General features: G+C 40.0%; 1 protein-coding gene and 1 long non-coding RNA gene across 9 annotated transcripts in view; one reads left to right on the forward strand and one right to left on the reverse strand.

Annotated features, from left to right (window-relative positions):
* Positions 1–7,267: 7,267 nt before the first annotated feature.
* On the reverse strand, positions 7,268–13,537 carry LOC118499652. Its single transcript, XR_004902158.1, has 2 exons — positions 13,314–13,537; positions 7,268–10,454 (listed from the first exon to the last, which is right to left on the reverse strand). It is a non-coding gene; the product is annotated as an uncharacterized LOC118499652 (long non-coding RNA).
* Positions 13,538–13,709: 172 nt separating this feature from the next.
* The window catches only part of ELAVL2 (ELAV like RNA binding protein 2), a 127,908-nt gene continuing 121,978 nt past the window's right edge, over positions 13,710–19,639 (forward strand). For all 8 annotated transcript variants that reach the window (XM_036021536.1, XM_028517402.2, XM_028517430.2 and 5 more), the window contains exon 1: positions 13,710–14,260. The gene's annotated coding sequence lies outside the window, so the exon portion shown is untranslated. The remainder of the gene's footprint in view (positions 14,261–19,639) is intronic.

The following is a 19,639-nucleotide window of genomic DNA, read 5'->3' on the forward strand; positions in this document are numbered from 1 at the left end:
AAGGCCTTTTTAATATACAAGTTAAAAACTTGTGTGGCTGTATTTTATAAGTGCAATTTCTAACCCAGAAGCTTCCATTTTGCTGCTTTGATTACCCCATGATTAGCCAGTGTGCACAAGGATTGTTTCATTTTATGGCCTTAAAAGAATCTTTTAAGCCACTGTATTCATGTGAAAGAAGACGTGGTCTAATAGGTAAAAGATACTTGAAAATTACAGGAAAAATGATTTGCTTTCTTTGTATAAAGGTCACAGATGACTTTCTACCTCAGTTCTTAATTCAGAAACTCAAGAGCTGCCATAAACTACCTTTTAATTTCACAGCTAAAAAATACTCAGAAATGAGACAGAGTTAGAAGAGCATGCTTTTTCTTCCAGGTCAATTTCTTATTTAAAAATATTTATAATTGTATAAAATCATTGCTGCTATATGAAAGTTCCAGTGCAGAATGTGCAATTTTAGGATTTGCTCTTTCTGATTTAGGTCTGACACCATTATTTAGAGTAGTGATGACTCATGTCCAGGACTGAAATCTGTTTTCCATGGGTTTATACATTTTTCCCCTTGAATTGAACCAAAAATGGGTTTTTAATTGGCTTTAACTCATGACCAATAAATTGGATGAAAATTGATTGCCGCAGTCATGTTTGGTTTGAAATTACTCGGGACCGCGCCATGAGTCAGATGAGTGCAGGAGCGAGGGCAGCGGCAGTTCACAAACAGCGGTCCTCTGTTTATGACAAGTAACTTTTTCCTAAATGATCATAACTCATATCTAAGAAGTAATATATACTCACAATTTATGGAGCTTAAAGGATAGTAGTAACAGAGCCATGTTAAAACACATTTACAAATAAATTTCCTTTACTTTGATATTTTTAGGACCTCCTTTTCTAGTGCTACCACTACTACATGTTTAATCATAATATTCGTATAACATAAATTTATATTAATATTACTAACTTACATATTTTACAATAATATAAAATATAAATTCATTTTACAATAACATAAAAATAATATTTGCATGTAGCTCTTGCTAGATTCTTGGTAATAATGTTAGACTATTTTTAAATGGCAAAGTCAGTAAGTGAGGGTGTTCAGAGTGCACAACCCTGTAGCATTGAAACAGTGAGCCAGTTTCTCACTCTCTAAAGAATGATTTTAAAGGCAAAAAGTAAAAAATGTGAAAATTGAATTAACTCAGGTGACAGTTTAGGGCATTGGAATAGCAATTCATAGCAATTCACTAAATGGTACCTGTCAGGAAGCCAGTTTTATTTAATCTCATTATAATTATTTACTGTTTTATGATTTTCATTTATTAAATGACATAGAAGTATAAACAAATCACTTTAAGGGCTTTGCTAGTTGGTAGTGAAGGTTCCTTTTATGAGATTCTTTAGCAACTGTGGGAAAGAATATACGAAGGAAAAGAAATGATTAATTAAATGAAAAATAAAATCCCTTAGCTAATACAGATAGGCAGGAAGTAAAGGAAAATGGTTGATACTCTGATGTATAAGTAATATTATGTAATTCTAATTGGATAGAGGAGTTATATCTGATATTTTACACTTCTAAGAAACTGGTAAAGCAGTTTCTGAGATTTTTGTCATTTTGCTCTATTAGATTTATTTTTCCTAGGAATTAAATCTCAAGATTTGTTTTTGTAAGTGAATACTGTTTTCATTATAAACTATAAAGCTCCAGGACTACAAATTTGTCCTCTCTCAAAATCTAAGTTGTCTTCTAAGAGGTCACTGGTGCTTACCACTTAGTATCTACCACCTGCTCCCACCTGCTGGCTAGCAGGGCTGAAGCTGAGCTCCTGAGCTGTAGAGATTTTTTTCCCCCAGCACAAAACTACAAAACTACCTGTTTTTCTGATTTATAAAAAAAGAATGCATGCTCAGAATTTTTACAAGCTGAATAGTACAGAAAACATAAAAAAAAAATTAGTGACTGTAAGTCCTACTCCCATTACCTCAAAATAGCCACTGCATAATGTTCTAGTTAAGATCCTTTTCAGGATGTTGAGTACTATCAACAACATCTCATGAAAATCTTTATATGTCATTAAAATACAAATATCTGTTTTAATGGTTTATAACTATAAACTATAGTTATTTGTAAACTATATGGTTATGGAGTAGACTTCTGAAAATTAAAATTTACAGAAGTTAAATAATTAAATTTCCTCAAACCCAAAATAGTATTACATGGAGGCTAGATTCTCCTAGGATATCATATATGATGTTTCTTTTAATCCTATTATATTTGACCTGAATCATTTTCAAGAAGCAAAATGTTTAGCAATCATTTTTCTCTCTCTTCCATTTGTTAGCAATAGATAGCATGGCAAGACATATTAGTTTCATTATAAAAATAGTTTGTGTATATTAATTATAATATCTCCTCTTTTGTAATGCTTTATTTCTCTTGCAAGTCTTATGTCATCTTTCATTTCTGCTATATTTCTTTAGAATTTTACTGAATTTTTCATCTAGAATGTACCTTATAGGTCATCTACTAAATAGCAGTTAAAGACTTGGGCCCTAGAAATGGACTGCTTTGGATCAAATTCCAGCTCCGTACATTTCTAGTTGTATGATCTTGGTAAATTACTTAACTTCCTCGGTTTCCTCATCTTTAAAATGATACGATTGTTGCGAGGGTGAAATAATTTAATGCATATAAAGAATACTAGAGTGCTGTCTAGCACATAGTATACTTGTTACCCATTATCATCATTATTACTAATCCAGTCTTCTGGGAAGTCATCAGGTTTAGTCAATGACTTGCTGAAGGGAATGAGCTAATTTGTGGGAGGTATAATACTAGGACTCATGTCTCCTTCCTTCAAGCTTAGGAATCTTAGCTCAGTGCCACAATGTGTTCTTTCCTAGCCAGTGTTTCTCAAGTCCCCTCACTCCACCACCTTAGGCACCAAGTGTCTTAGAGACATCCACAGCTAAGCAAAATGCAGCCTGACAAGATCTGGTTCCTGGTTTCACATCCTCATAACTTTAGGGGGAGGGCTTTTTGGCTTGAAAGTATTATTTGTTCAGAACCCTATCACTTTTTGACCATTAAACACTTTCACTAGTGTCAGTGTGAACCCCTCTTCTATACCTGTCGGTCTGCCTCCATCTCTGTTTGTTCCTGCCCTAGCCATCTCATTCTAAGGAATCTCAGAGTTTAAACAAAAAGCTTCTTAACTCTCCTTATGTCTTGATTTTGATTCCTGTATCTTTTAGTCTCTCCCTGCTTGGCATGTCCAAAATTAACACTTGTCAATACATATATCCTGCATCCAGTAGTTTTATATCAGTGCTTTTCTCTGCTGGCTTTCAAAGCCCCCTGTGATGTGATTCCACAATACATAACCAATTTGATAGCCTATGCCTTTCTAGTCCTTTTCCTCCACTACAGTGGGCCTGGTCTCCACTGGAGTTTTGCAGTTACCATCTCTGAACCTCATTTCATTTGCTCTGAACACACACACACAGACACAGACACACACCAAAAAAAGAGACTTATATCAATGCCTTCTAAAGTTAGGGACTAAAACACCACAATATATATTAATATTTTCCTCTTTTATAAAAACCTTGTAAAGAGCTCAAATTTCCATGTATCCTTTTGATATGACTAATATGGAGGCACACCTCTCTTTTAATATTCATTTTACATCTAGGAAATATTAGTATTCTAGAAAACCTCAGTGTTCTACAGTTAAATAATGAGCACTGACAGAAAAGAAAGGCTTTCCTTTTTATTGTCTGCACAAAGAATCTAGAAATATCAGCAAGAGAAAAAAAGAAATCCCACAGTAAATTGTGTCAAAATAATTCAAAGAAATGTCTATGTGTTACTCAAACAGCTTAAATAGTCTGTAACACCATTCATTTATATTACATCTTCCAACTCATGTTTACAAAAACTGACATTTTAAACTAACTACCATATTCCCTAATATTTCATACCAGAATGACAGTGACCAAAGAAACAGAAGATTATTTCTATTAAACAGTATTCTCAGCCTTAAAATGCACAGAAATGTACTCCTTCAGAGAAACAGATCATGCAGTGACATCAGCAGGAAGAGTTCAAGGGGTTGGGGTGAAATGGCAGTAAAGACAGCTCTGGCTGTTCTGTGAGGTACATGTGTCTATCTTCTTGGTGCTCCTTATACTTCCTCATCCAAGTCTGGCAGTCACACATTGGACTTGACTTTGGGTAGATCAATCTCATCAAATACAAGATACGTTTAGGATACAGAGGGATGCCTCCTGAACTTTAAAATAAAAACATTATCTGTTTTCCATTGTAACCCATACATTTAAACATACAAAACTTAAGGTTCACTCTTTTATCAGTTGTCTCTCCTGCCATTCTACTTACCCACTGAGAGTCTACCTCTATAGCTGCAGCTATATTAATCCATAGTTAAGTAAGCCCAGGAGGGAACTGCAAAACTACAAACTATAAGCAAGTTTTAGTATTCTTTTGATATTGTATGTTTTATAAAGTCAAGTGGACGTTATTTCCACTGGTTTCACTCAGAGCAAATAAAAAACTATTATAAAAAGCATATTCTCTTGTGTCCTTCACACAGTCTACTTCTGTATTCCTCTGGATATTTATTTTGATAGATTTTTCAAACATAGACAACCAAAGAAATAGAAAATGAAAGCAGAAAGTACTGTTAACCTATGTAAATGGCATTAAATATAATACCCTATAAAAATATATGTGGAGAGGGAATGAACCTGGGGAGAGGTGAGCAATAAGGAGATTGAAACTGACTTCTTTCAAAGCCATGAAGCAATAGTAACTTTAAAAAAATCTTGCTTTAGAGTTAATACACAATCATAAATAAGAAGGTGTATATATATATATATATATGTATATATATAATTGAATAACAAAGTGTCTTTTGGCATAAAGTCAAAATGTTTTAATTTGATTAGACATGGATAATATATATTCAACTCAATTTAATTTCAGCAAGTAATTAACCAAATGATAACCTATACTTACCAAATACCAAACACTAAAATTTTGAGCCTAACTAAAGTAACAATGGTCATATTAATGCCAAAGAGAGCAAACATGGCAGAAAGGCTGACATTCAGGAAACCTGTTCTCTTAGACTATGAATCTTACAAATGTTACCTAAATTCCTACTGTCTCTGTTATGCCCCTGAAAATGAGAAATCATTTATGTCCTTCCTATCTCCTGGGTTACAATGATAAATATGTAAAACTGCATTGAGCTTTCTACGATAAAAGGTACTATAAAATTCTAAGGTGTTTTTATTATTATATCAATCAAATGGGACCTCAGACTAAGTTGCTTCTTGAAGACCCACAACTTTTTATGGGTAAATCATGAAATTGTATTGGAAAATATATTGAAGCCACACAGGGCAGATGGAAAATTTTATGCCTTTTGAGGCCTTTTAAACTTGGTTACAATTAGAAATGTGAGAAGGTATTTATCATAAGATTTATTGGGTAAGATGCTAATGAGAGCAAATGAAAATACTTAAGACAGCATATGAAAACAAATTCTAATTCTGGCTTCATCAAATAGATGTGTGTGTTACATCATCATTTTTGTTCTCATAATTGTAGTTACCATGTACCCACTGCTTCCTCCATCACAGGAAGTTTATTTTATACTCACAATTACATTTAACCTCATAGTGATTCTAAATTAAGCATTACCACCTTTTTATGGATCAGGAAATCATGGCTTAGAAGAGAGAAAGTAACTTGTCTAAGGCTGCGTAGTGATGCAGTCAGGTTCAAATCTGGCAGTGTCTGAAGTAAAAAACCCAAACTCCCGATCATTTGCAAAACTGTATCTCATAGGAGAGGAATACTTCAGTTTCTATTTAAAGGACTGATTTTTGACAAGCTATACTATTTAAAAACTTATAAAAAGATATTATTCAAAGCTTTAGGAAGATAAATAACAACAACAAAATCCAAACACACTGTGAAGATGTTTTCTATACAACGCATTAATTTGAGTAGAACCTCCCACATTTTCCTTTTACTGGGATATCCTAAAAAGTAATCTGATTTCTTTTAGGCATTTAATTCTAATCCAACTGTGTTATTCTAGCACATGATAGGCACTCAAGATGCTTGAATCAAACTGAAATGGGCCTTTGTCAAAGATTGGGAATAAATATTTAGAAGTAGGAGGTGATAATGTATCCCTTATTTGACCCTCACCTGAATATAAATATTATATCTGAAAAGACACAAGGAGTAGTCTGATTTTCTTTTTTTGGTAATAGAATGATAATGAGATTTAAACAAATATACAACTTCCATATATTTCCAAAGCTTCCAATATTTTTGTCTTTATACATCATAGAGAGACTATTTGCCTTAAAAATCTACTATCCCATTTCCAAAGAGGAATTAATAATGGAGAATCCTTTTAAAAATAAAATTTGCATTTTTGCATTTTTTATTTTTCATCATTCATAGTGAATTGCAGTGCCTTTAGAAATCAAATATATCATTTGTGTCAAAAATTAGACAGGAGTGGTTTTTAGAATAAATTCATGATAAAATGTTTTTCTGTTAAATAATGAAATTTTTACTTTTAAAATTATCTTTTAGTTTTGAGGTATTATAATGTAAATTTATAAAATTCTTCTCACATTTCAAACTTAATGAGAGTGCATCTTTTAACCCTTATGCAAATTCTCATTTTTTAAAAAAGTCCTACCTATTTTGATAAAGAAGAGTTTAAGCTGTCCATTGCATGCAGATTTTCAATTTAATTAAGGAAAACACAAATAAAATCATAGCCTCTGAAGACTCATTACAACCGGCAATTCAAACTTGTTTGAGTATTTGTAACAAGCAGAAATGATCTGTCTGAAGATAATAGTATAATAAAGCCTAAAAGGCTGAAATTCACTAAAATAATACTTCTTCAAATGTTTATAGAATAACCATTGTTTAAACCAATATGAAAATATTATGAAAGTGGTGGTATAGAATGGAAAAGTTAAATTACATGAAAATAAACTTCTCTCCTGTTCAAAGAATACGTACAGCACTCATTCATCCATGTACTTGAAATAAAAAAAAAGTGTTCTCTGTGTTACAAGATATGAAAGATTTTTACATAAACTATTCAAAATAAATGTGTTGGAAATGTTATGGCATATTTATTTGCTTCCATGTGGGTAATCAGATGGTAACTTTGAAGTTTAAATGAATTGTTTTTTAATGGAGCACTATAGTTTAATAAATGTTGGAACATAGACTAGCATCTTACATTTTTTTCTCATCACTTTTCCTTACAATTCACTTTTAATTCTTTCTCATCCCACTGTGTTTTGAGCAGTCTTTATATTGTCAATTAAATGTACTCTGATGTTGATCAACATTTTGGGGTTAAACAAAGTAAAAACTGATTGATTTTCTAAAGGTGTATTACTATGTGTTATCAACTGAAGGTACCTTTTTAGAAATGTTGCTAAAACTTAAAATATAAATGATGTTGTGGAAAATGGAATGCATCCTCTCATACTTATGCACTCATAAATGCACATTGGTGAATTTACAATCTACTCAACTATAGAAAGAACAAAGTACAGTGCAAAGTCATTAGTGAATCGAAACAAGAAGGTCACTGGCTATACTCTGATGATTGTACATTTAAAGCTTTTTGTGAAACATTTATTCAAATAATGCATAGAATTTCATGCCTTATATTCATAAAAACCAACAGAATAGTGCCATATACACTGTGCTGTAAGAACCAGGTAGTGTCAAAATATGTGGAATTTTTTGTTTCCTGAATTAGCCCATAGTAATTACCTGGGTAAAGGGGAGGGGTGATATATGACTCTTATTCCTGTAAGTAGCTAAGCAGATTCTTTTCTGTGGTTAACAACTTAGGCCATTCTAAAATCACCCTGAAATTTCTCTGGTGGCTCCATAACTTCAACAAAATGTCAAGTTAACCTTAAGTTGATGGTAACTCCTCTGTATCTGGTTGATCTGATTTTCTTACAACAAAGGGAAAATTTTAAAGTTCATTTGGAATTGGTCTCTAATACTGTAGCCCAAGAGTTTCCTATGGCCCATCCTTAAATAAAGACAGGATTCTATTTTCTATCAAATTGGTTTAAATTGTTCCTTAATCTTGATTACACCAAACTTCACACAACTTTATACTTTTCAAATTGTTTGTGCCTCGTAGCTATGATTAGAAACCGTGGCCAAAAACGTTGCGTCCCTTTGCTACACTTCCTCAAGTCCCCCCCCCCCTCCCCCCAGTAATTTTGAAAACCCGTGGGCTTTTTCTCTCACCGCTCCACTCCCATTTAAAAAGCAAAACAAGCCAAAACAAAACATCCCATTCCAGGCGCCCCCTCTCTGCCAACCGAAAGCATTTTAATGACAGTTTACTTTAGCGGTCTATCAGCAGACTGCTGCCTCTGCCACCTGAATTTCAATTTCTTAATTTACAGCCCAGATAAAACAGAATGGAGCAGGATCTGGGCTGCTCTCTACATTGGGTTGGCCTTATCAAGCGTGAAGTTTGGCGCCTTGCAAACCTATTCAAGTGATTATCTGTTGAGGACCTCTCGAGCCATCTTCATCTCTGCAGCGGGCTGATAAGACAGCTGTTTCTCTAGCCGCTGTGTCTCCCCGGGCCTCAGTCTTCTTCTGATACAAACTCCGCCTTTGTCATCGTGCCCCGGTGCGGTCACTTGTTCTGTGGGCAAGGGTTTGATCTAAAAAAACGCCAGCGTGTGTGTGTTGGGGGAAGGGATTTTAGTGTGTGAAAGGGCACAAGAGGGGGGAGAAAGGAGAGGGGCAGGAGGGAAAGGTTAGAGACCGGAGGGAGTCAGGGGCAGGGCTGCTTGCCGAGCGCAGTTGATAGCTCTGATTGACTGGTTGCTCAGCTCGGCTTTATTATTTCAAATTAGACGTGCATCGCACACAAGTGGAAACATAAATCTTCAATATAAGAAAGAGCCTCCGAGCATCGGAAGCAAAAAACCCATTTCTTTCCAGGTCCGGGTAAAGGGGCCAGCGAAATGACTGATTGCCACCAGCTGAGACAGATGGTTTCCTTTAACTTTGGAAACTGCTATTTTTAATTACTTGTATTAATTTTACATGAGATGTGTGGGCTCCAGGGGGAAGCTTAGAGAAGGCTGTTAGCATCCCTGAAAGGAAGGGACACAAAGCTCTTATTTGCCCTTTCTCACCTCCAGTTTTTCTTAGCTTACCTGGTCGGCTACACCTCCATTTGCATGCTCTGAAGGACTTGAGTTTATCTGTCTAAAAGTTGCTACGGAGTTAAAGAGGGGAGGAAAAGAAATCTGAGGATGTTTTTTAGGAGCGCTTACAAAATTGACTGTGGATCCAAAGCTGCAAATATATTTTCTGAGACACTATGGGGCACGTGCAACAGATTTTAGTCTGAGTATCTGCAGTCAAAAAATCTTAAGGAGAATGAACCTCATACAAATTTTGCCAGAAAAGAAAAATGTGTGAGGAGGTGGGGTAGAAGAGTGGGAGACAATCTACTCTGGTCATAAAGATTTACCAGGAAATTAGATTATTTAAAAAAAATATTTAAATACACAATTCACGTGTCTTTAATTGTAAACAGCAACTTCAACCTTCAGGGGAATTCTCTGAGTCTGCTCTTTTTAGTCTCTTCCCTCAAACAGGAGCTTAAAGACAAAGTGTAAAGACAAAGTCAAGTATGGGATTGATCCTTCTTATCACCGCCCCTGGCACTGTCCCTAATGGAAAATGTTTGCAATATAAAGGGTCTTTTACAAAATAGTCTCGGAGGTCACCCAACCTTCAGATAAAAGGCTTTGCCCCTTTGCCAGGAGGTGGTGGGAACCAGGAAGAATTGGGGGAGGGGAGCAAGGGTGAGCGGGTAGGTGTTTTAGTTGCAATTCTCGCTGGGAATTTTGAGGATTACAAACTCTGGAGTAGCTTCAGTAGACTTTTGGAATGACTACCTGGGTTTGCATTTATTTTGCCTGACCACTTTTGATGGCAGGCAGTCTCACCAGGGCAAAGGAGCCGATGGAAAAAAAAGGCCAGTGGAGGGTGAGCAGCGAGTTCGGGGCTCTTACCCTCCTGGTGGTTTGCCACGACGGCCGGGTCCTAGCAAAAGTCAGCCTAATTCAAAGTAAACGTGTTTCTTTGGAGTAGGACAGCCTCGTCCTTAAAGTCTGTGTCACGAAATGTTCCCAAGAATAGCAGTTTCCACGTCTCCAGGGAGGGACAGAAAACACTACCAGGCTTCGCAAACCTCTGTTCAGAGTCGGCTAGACTCTGTCCATGGTGCTAATTCCTGCCTTATTCTCTTGCTGGTTGCCACGTTCTAAACTCCCGTTGCTGTCAATTTTCTCGATAACTTGTTCTGTTTTCTAAACTGTGAGAGGAAAGTTAACATACTTCTTTAAGTATAATAAATAAAAGCATGATCATCAAGCTATATAATATCTATATTTCTCATACAGACATTAAACTGCCCCATTTCCAACATTATGAACCACAGACCCCAACAGTCTAAGAGACTAACACAGGGGATAATATTTTTATTCATCTGAGAAGGATATATGTTTGGAATTATCTCCCTAAGCTTAACCTTGTAAATTCACTTAAATAACCTCTCTGTTTTACTTACTTTGTTTAAAAAAAGTTACAATAGTGGTTTACAGTGCCCTGTTTCATAAAATGCTAAAATCACACCCCCATTAATGTAAGGGGGTTATTTATCCTAAAAGACATTGCCCACAATACCTAATGAGTATTTCTGTGAATGACTGTTCCTTTATAAACACACTTTGTGAATTTATATTTTTTCGGCTTTGAGAAGCATTCTTTTGGCAGTGTTCTCCACATCAAACTTTTCCTCCAAGCTCTCCATGAACCTTTAGATCTCTCCCTTCTCTGCTGCAGTTTAAAATTATGCCAAAGACATTGAAGATATAACAGAGCTAACAGGACAACCATAACTAGAATGTCTTTTAAATGTTTTTCTAATGCAAGTTATGATGCTGTGGATAATTCTTTACATACCTGTGAATGAAAAGGGGTTGGTTACAACTGTTTAATGTGGAGTGTGATGTTTACTCACAGCCTTTATTAATTACAAAATAGAATATCAATATTTCAGGCTATGACAACATGAATTTCAAAGTGAAATTTACACATATCATTTCTTTTAAAGTGGCTATATTCAGTTATTTTTAAAAGTTGAAAAAATAGTGTTACTTGTAATATATCTATCCATTTAAGGTTTTAAATTGAAAAACTTTATTGAGGAAGTAAACTAGTATTAAGATATTTTCAATTTCTTAAACAATTTAACTCAATTTCACCTACAGAGAAATAAACAATACATTGAAAATGACATTTTGAAAAATATTTGCTCCTCTGCTTAAACTGATAAAAGCACAGACACTGAATCCACAGAATTTAGAATTTTGCCTATGAATGGACAGGTTTACCATTTTCCATGTAAATTTTTAGACACTACATAACCCACTTGCTAGATTTTCATCACTTTACACCACATCCAGCTTTCCAAATCCGCCCTCTCTTAATCCTTTTGGAAAAGATACCACTGTAATCTACAAAATCTTTGTTGTAGATACAAAAATACACCAAAAGATAAAACTAAGTATCAGTTTCCACTGAGTTAGAACACATTTATGTAAATGTAAGTTAATGGTAATTTCTTCAAAATGCTAAGAATATTGCACAAACACATGCAACTAACTCAATATTAACCTAAAAGCATGTTAACAAGGAGAAAAGACAAAGTCACTTCATAGATAAGTCTGACTAAAGAGTCAGGCATTTATCCCAATTGTATTTTTCTGTATTGAGCAAGATGAAGGGATGGGTTTGAAAAGGATGACAATAAACCCAGTCTTCCAACTGTTTATTCATCCAGTGATTAAACTATTATAGATAAGGTTCAGCCTTTCGTTTTCCCTTCATTTGTCCTTCCTGCAGCCCATTGACTCCATTTCTTCAAACTGCTTTTCTCCTTGTGAGTTTCATGCAGGTCTAGAGAATAGTTTTAAGTTGAAATTAGGAATGTGAGCCTGATGCCATATAAAAAATGGGGGCAGGGATTAGGACATGATAATTATAAGTGCTAGTTATAAGATAGTACAGATTCAGGCCTTCTTTTCTAACCTCCAGTTACTATCATGCAAAGTAATACAACTCAGATATACTGTACTATCTCCCTCTTTGGGAGATAAACAGGTCTTCTGTTTTTTTTTACCGTTAATCATTTATCAATACTCAAGGGCACTAAAGAAACTGATCTACTTCACCCCTCACTTTCCAGTTATTTTGCTTTGTGACTCTCTGTCCATCTTCCCTCCATCCCATTCAACCCTTCTGCAATCTCTAACTCTTACCTGTGATTCCTCTTTCAGGCATTCTCAAAGATAGCGACTAGTAGTAAATAAACAGGTAAAGGAATTCCTTTTAGAAAGGCTTGAGCTCCTAGATATGATATGTTACATTGCATAAGAAACCTAAGTACTGTCTAGAAAGCTGGAGTTATCTTTCAAGACTGAAAGGAGAAGTTTGAGCTGGAAAAGAATGGAGGTCGAGTGAATATTGTCTTGTCTTAGACATCAAGTTGATCATGAGGACCACACTTTCACTTGGAGGAAGAAATAAATACCATGAATAAAGCCGTCATTCATCATCATGAATGCTATTAAAATATGGGGTTTAATAAAGTAGTCTTCATTCATAAAGCAGAAGCATTGGAAGCACTTGGTCTTCTGGTTAAACTTTCTAAATCATCATTGAAAGAACCCAGATAAAGGCTTGAGTATCTTTACTGTCAGCAATACATGTGTGGTCCAAGAAGTGCACACCAGCAAATGCAGAAGAGTACCTTGTTTTACTTTTATATACAGCTGCTCCTTTTGAGAGACATCATACACCTCAAAGTGAAGGACCTTAGCTCAGTACCTCTTTTCCTGGACCGGATGTTTATCCTACACTTTTCTGTTCTAATATGAAGTGAAAGCTAATTCAAATCGTGCAGCTTCATTTAAAAGCATTTCTGACTTCATCCTTATCGTAAAAGGATGCTTTAAAATTTTTAATAAACAAGAGAGCTGTAGTATGCATATCTTAAAATAGAGAAAGACATAAAATTAACATATCTAGAAAAGCATGCGGGCAAGTAATGGATGTACCTTCATCCCTTTCACTCAGATCAAAGAGGGAGCTCTCAAAGACTCATACATACCGGACAGAGTTTAATGCTACCAAGAAACGAGGCATAGATGAGGCAGTGATGGCAAAGGAAATGAGTTTTTCGGAAGCAGAACGATTTAGGAGGAAAGGAGATCCTGCCATATCGCAAACTCTGATAGTACAGTTCCAACCCTCCCACGTTGCTCTCTCCCCATCTCTTTTTGCTTCTTGCATTTCCCTTCGCCGCCAGTGTTCAGTGTGTACCACCCCGCACAACTTACCTTGAAACGGGACTCCATTGAGCTCTTGAGAGTGACACAAGCTCTTATCCAATCATATCAAGGAGCCTCGCCTGGGCAGCCTCAATGGAAGCAACTAGACCAATCAGGATCCTGGAGAGAAGAGCAAGTTGCGTTGTGGCGCCACTCGGCGTATACTTCCGCGCGTGCTGCCCGGGATAGGAGCCTGGCAGAGCAGCTGCACATACGGCAGTGCGGAGGCAGAGAAGGGGTTGGTGATACGGTGCTATAAATCTGTGGTCCAGTCCACCTCCCTTTTAAGACGTCCTCCCTGGTTATTTCTGTTCTCAGTTAGAGATGCAGCAGCTTACTCCTGTAGCGACCTACTAAAAAGCAACAAGGAGAAAGACATCATCTTTTTGAAAAAACGTTCATTCGTCTCTTTTCTTTGTTCCTTCGTTTGTTTTTCTTGCCCCTTTTTGTTTAATTGAACGGCTTTAGGAGGGTAGTCTATCCATCTTTTTAAACTCTTTTTTTTTTTAAGTTTCCCCTCCCCTTTAATATTTTTTTTTCGCCATTTCTTTTAGCATTGGACTTCGGGGTCAAAAGCATTTCTTTTGATTTGCTTCTTTTAAGCCGAGCACAGTTTAGGTTTCGTGCTGTCTTAAGAGAACTATCCAGCAGCTTCTTGCTCATCCTTATTGGGAGAACTGCACCGTTACTTTAAAACACACATACACAAAAACCTTAAGGGAGAAAGGTAAGTTTCGGTTTGGTTTCTTTAAATCATTAGTTTCAGCGATGCGCTGGCAAACCCAGAAAACCTGTAAGTGAGCGGAATAGAGAATATGAAGTTAAATTGCACGTGTTTATCTCATTCAAAGCCACTGCTCTGCTTTTTAATTCTAGAGACCTAGACTTAAGAGACGGTGGAGGCATGCTTGACATACTGAGTATTTGCAAATGTCAGTGGCAGAAACTTAAGTGGTGAATTGGCCAGGGTAGGGCAGGGAGCTAGATGTTGAGTGAGCGTCGGGATTGAGGTTGGAAGTTCATTTCGTGGGAAGAGAGGGGAAACTTGGGTTTATGGGGATGCATACCTCTACTTTCGCAAAGCAGCGGAAGGACTGGAGAGGCTTTAGTGATGTTAAGGATAATTAGAAGCCTGAACTTGCAGATTAGACCTGCGAAAAACCCTGATTTAATTGCATCAACCAGATAGCGTGTGCCGGGGAAATGGGATTACCAGACGGATTTTATATGCAGTGCCAGGCAGCGAGTTGTAGTTGTCTGAAAAAGTACATGCCGCCTTAGGGGTGGGACTGGGCTACGGCTGGGGTGGGTAGAAGCTGTCAAAACTCGTCATTGCTAGGTGTGCGGGCTCTAATTCATGGGAGCCAATTACCATGATTCAGTTTTAAAAGAAGACAGCCAATTTAGGGCGGAATTCTTAAGCCTCTGCCGGATACGAGATTCCCTTTGTTCAGAAAAGAGTAAGAAAGATCCTTGGAGCTGTGTCTGTCGAGTGGCGGCTGCCTGGGAGCCTCGCAGTGGTGGGCACTGGGAAGTGTATTCCAAGCCCTGTCCTTGGTCCTACACCACGGACTTCGTCTTTGGGGCGAGGGGGCGTCCCTTCGCAGTCGCCCCAGGAGCCAGCTTAGCTGCGTAGCTCTCACTCCGTTCCTTACCCCCACCCCACCCCACCCCACCCCCGCCCTTACTCAAATAGCTATTGTTAAACTGACGCTGGGAGAAAGGTGGTTGGGGATGAGATGCTGGGAAAACACATACTTCATTTTAAGTTTTGCGATATCCAAGGGTTTAGGAGAAACCAACTGGCTTTCTACTGCAAAAAAGAGAATCCAGGGTAGATGTGGGAAAGGGGGAGGACGTTCGCAGGATGGGGAGGGGATGGTGGTGGCAGTGAACAAGGTGCTGCCTTTGCCTGAGAGAAGTTTAAATTATTGGCACGAGGGAGTGTGGGTAAGTGTTTGCGCGAGAGCGCCCGTGTGGTGCTTGAGAGGAAGAGGATGGGAAAAAGGTACAAAGCCGCCTGGGATTGTTATTTTCCCCCTGGTCTTCACAGCACCCATCCTTCAGGTTGGAAAATCCAGTGCGTGGTCAGCCTACTCCACATTCGACTCTGCCATCTCCGGGCTTTGGGGGGCTGTTGATGTCTAGGTGGCAGTGCCCACCATGGCAGCTCCACGGAGAATGGGACCTCGCGTGGCCATTGTTGCTTAATTTATGCCCAGCACGTTGCTACGGACCCACCTATTTCACGTCTGTAAAGAATTAACATGAGAGCTATACAACTGTGGTAAATTGGAGGTTGGATGTGTTCCCTGTTTTCCATTTTCAAGTAGGAGTTAGCAAAACTGATGTGGAGACTGGGTATTTTCTCTCTGGTAATTACCAAGCTGGCTTTATTGTGGAGAGAGTGAGTGAAATAGTCAATCATTTAGTATTCACTCTTAACACTGCTGACCGTGATGAATGTCTCTGTACTTTCTCCCTCCCCTACTCACGTACAAACACTCCTGTTGGCTAATATTTTAAACCTTCAGCCCTTCCCCACACTCTTATTTATGACACTCATCCTCTGTATGTTGTGCGTGGGAGGGAGATGGAGGTGGTTTATTTTCTTAGGCCTACACAGCAATCTTCAAAATATAAGCTTAGAATGGGGGAGGGGTACAGGGCAGACAATAATAAACAAATAAATTATTTTCCTAATTGGATTCAGTTTTTAAAGGGCAGGGAAATAGTGTGCCTATTTTGGGGAATAGAAGGGTTAGAAATCGTTTGGTCTCATAAGATTTCCTTGTTAAAATGGCTTCTTAAATGGGACATCTGAAATATTTCTCAGCATCTGAACACATAAATCTGCAAAACAAAAATGTTGAGTGTTTAAAAGTCACCTTTAGGAGGATTCTTAAAAAATTAACACACTCTCTCTTAGTTATTGCTGCTATTCCCTGAGTTTGTCTTACACCTGGCACTCCTGGACTCTCCTTCCCTCGTAGGCATTCCACTTTATAAAGCTAAGTTGCTCTGGAGTTCTCCACGATAATTCCACATTTACAGATAGGACTGTCTTGGAAGATGTGTGAAACTGAAGAGAGAGTTTTCTCATAACTTCAAGAAGTTAGCTTTAGGAAGTAGGGCATAGGCTCAGACTTGGATTGGCAAATTTGGTAGGCCCATTTTTGCCTAATGTTTGGAAATGTGTGTTTTTTTTTTAAAGCAATCTTGCCTGCCTGGGATGGGAATATTATAACTGACTTTTTAGAGGAAAGTTATAGAGGCAAAGACTCTTTGAGCAGTTTACCCAGGAACCACTACAAAGTCAATTAAGGTCATTTAATTGCACATAGATTTGAGGTGACAACAGAAATGCTGATATAGAATCAATTAGCTATTTTTGATGTCCCCAGTCTAGGTTCCCCAAATTGAAGGATTGGTCTGTCTTCATTTGGTTGGTAGTTGAGCTCCACTACTTTAGTATGCATGACTTGACAAGGGGGCAATTTAGCCTGCTTCCCAGCCCCCGCCCTGAGTTAGAGGAATCCCCCGCCTTCTTCCCCTGCTCTGCCCGTAGCATGGGGGCGGGGAGCGCTGGGCGCCCTTAGCGGACCTTGCTGCATCAAACCCGCATCATGCCCTTGAAGCTGTAACCTCGGTGGCGTTCTTGCAGCGACTCAGTCGCCCACTGCTCAGTTCCTCTCTTACCTCCTGCGTCGTTTTCAGGTAGGTATAAGAGGTGATATTTTTAAACGTATTTTTTCAGGGGAAAGGGTTAAGACAGAAGGTTTTGCAATAAAAACAAAGAACCTAAACCGCCCAACAGGACAGGTGCTGTCGTAATTAAGCAGTTGAGCAGGTGTAAGAACGTGCTCTAGCCGCGTGGCTCGGGTTGGTTTTAACTCCCAGTCGTGGGGCTGAGTCTGAGGACAGGCACAGGTTTTTCCGGGGAAAAGCAATTGACCTGGCTGTGGGGGCGGGCCAAGGCAAGGCAGCATTGGGACGCCCGCTCAGTGAAGAGTTGCCCATTTCAGAGCTTCCGTGGGGGGCGTTGGAAGGATGCAGTGAACAGCAGGTGTACAGCCAAGTGCAGGGTATCCTATTTTGCGCACGAAGCAGAGTATATACCACCACGCATAGGCATTTGGCGCTTATTTGAACGTCAGGTTATATCTAAAGAGGCGGAGATGGGCAGCAGGGGTTTAGCTGAGGGACAGGCCCCTTGGGCTATAAAGTAGTGGGAAAAAGAGCTTTTTAACTCTGCTCGCAATGTATGGGTATATATGTATGTATATGTATTTGATACATCTCTATCAAAGTAACTCCCGCGAGAATCGCTCTGGTTCTGTTACCACCCGGACATTCAGGGTTTACAAACTTGAACCCGGAATCTGCCTTTTCTGGGTGTGCAACTCTCTTCGCGTGGCCGGGGGAAACCAGTCAGTGATCTTGCTGGAAATCAGAAGCCAGGAGGGTCGGAGACAAACAGTGGGGCCGGGTGTCTTCTAGGCACCTACTTGCGGGGCAGCTGGGCAGGGCTCGCACCACCGAACTCGCTGCCCTGCGAACTCGCTTCGCCGCCCCGCCTCCTGGCTGCCTTCCAAGCAAGCCCCTCCTCCCCGCTTGGCTACAAACAGTGGGAACGCCGGCGCCTGGGCGTCACTGAGGCAGCTGCCAGCGGGGTGAGGAACCTGGTACCCGGTGTGACGCGGGTGGGGCGGGGGTTCTGCTGGGTTCCAGTCTACCTTCCCGCCACCGCAAGATTGGGGACTGGGGACAGGGACACCGCCTCTGCCACCACCGCTACCACCACCACCGCCTCTCCTTGGAGTCTGCCCGGAGTGACTCTTCCGTGGCTGTGCTGACGACCAGCAGCGTGAGCCGTAGCAGCAGCTGCAGCTCGCAGAGTCCTAGCAGGCAAGTGCGGGGGAACTGGGGGAGGAGGCTGGGAGAGTGGGCATCGGGCGCCTTGCCCTCGGTCTGTTTAGGACGAGAGACTAAGGGTTGTGCGGAGTCCAGGCTCTGGGCGGGAATGCTGGTCGTGTCGACAGAGGTTGTGCGAAGGAAGTTCTTAGAGCTGAGCCCCTTGCGGAGGGAGTACGGAGAACTGCGCGCCTAGCGAGGTGGCACCGCCCCTCCTGTCGGCACGAGCAGGTTGGGGGCGGCGTGAGCTGAGTGAGGCCGGTTGCGCTGGGTGGGGTAGCTTGCACTGGCTGGACGTGCCCAATACCGCGGTAGCACGAGGAGAGCTGCCCTCAGACACAGGTGAGCGTATTGGAAGGGAAGGGGGGAGGGAAGGGAAGAGGGATGGGGACTTTTTCAGAAAAAGGCACAATTGTGGTGGACAGTCAACCCCAGCTTGTGGGAGGTTGTGTGCACTTCAGCCAGGTGGTGTATGGTGGCGTGTCCGCTTGGTACAGCGCCTCCTCCCGCGTAGACGTTGGAGCTCCCAGGGCGTCTCGAGACTTCGAGCAGCCAAGCAGTGTGAGGAGGTGGTATGGGACTGTGGCCACTAGTGGCAGAGCAAAGAGAATCTTTTGGGTTTCCCTCTCTCTTGCACGGTGTTAGGTGAGGCTGGGCACGACTGCTGCGTGAGATCGGTTGCTGAGGTCGCTTCCTGGTTTGCGCGTCTAACAGCGCGCTAGGCAGGAATCGTGGAGCAGCCGGGGCAAGGAAGGCTCTGGCGGCATCGGCTGCCTGGTGGAGGTCGCAGCAGCTGCGCTTCCAGCTCCACGGGTAACGCTGGCCAGCTGCGGCCAGGTGCACCTATGTGTGTGCCTGCACTGGTGACATTGGTGGGGTCCCTCGAGGACCAGCCATCGCTTCACCAGCAGGTGCTCCTCCAGCGGTCGTGATAGTGACCAGCAGCCTTTCCAAGGCGGTTCCCTGAAAGCCTGCTAGCTATCCAAGAGGGCTGGAGCTGGAAACCTCGATGTGAGCTAAGAGTTGTAGTTGTCCAGATGGTCATTTAAAATAGCATTTTAAAAGACTATATTTATGATAAAATTTTCATCTTTTCCGAAAATACGAGGAAAGGAGGATTGGTTACCGGCTTTTTATCTCCCTTACTCCCTCCCCAAAGAATGGTGCTTAATAATGCCAGATGAAATACCTC

Source organism: Phyllostomus discolor, chromosome 3, assembly GCF_004126475.2.
Source record: "Phyllostomus discolor isolate MPI-MPIP mPhyDis1 chromosome 3, mPhyDis1.pri.v3, whole genome shotgun sequence".
NCBI classification, from domain to species: Eukaryota; Metazoa; Chordata; class Mammalia; order Chiroptera; family Phyllostomidae; genus Phyllostomus; species Phyllostomus discolor.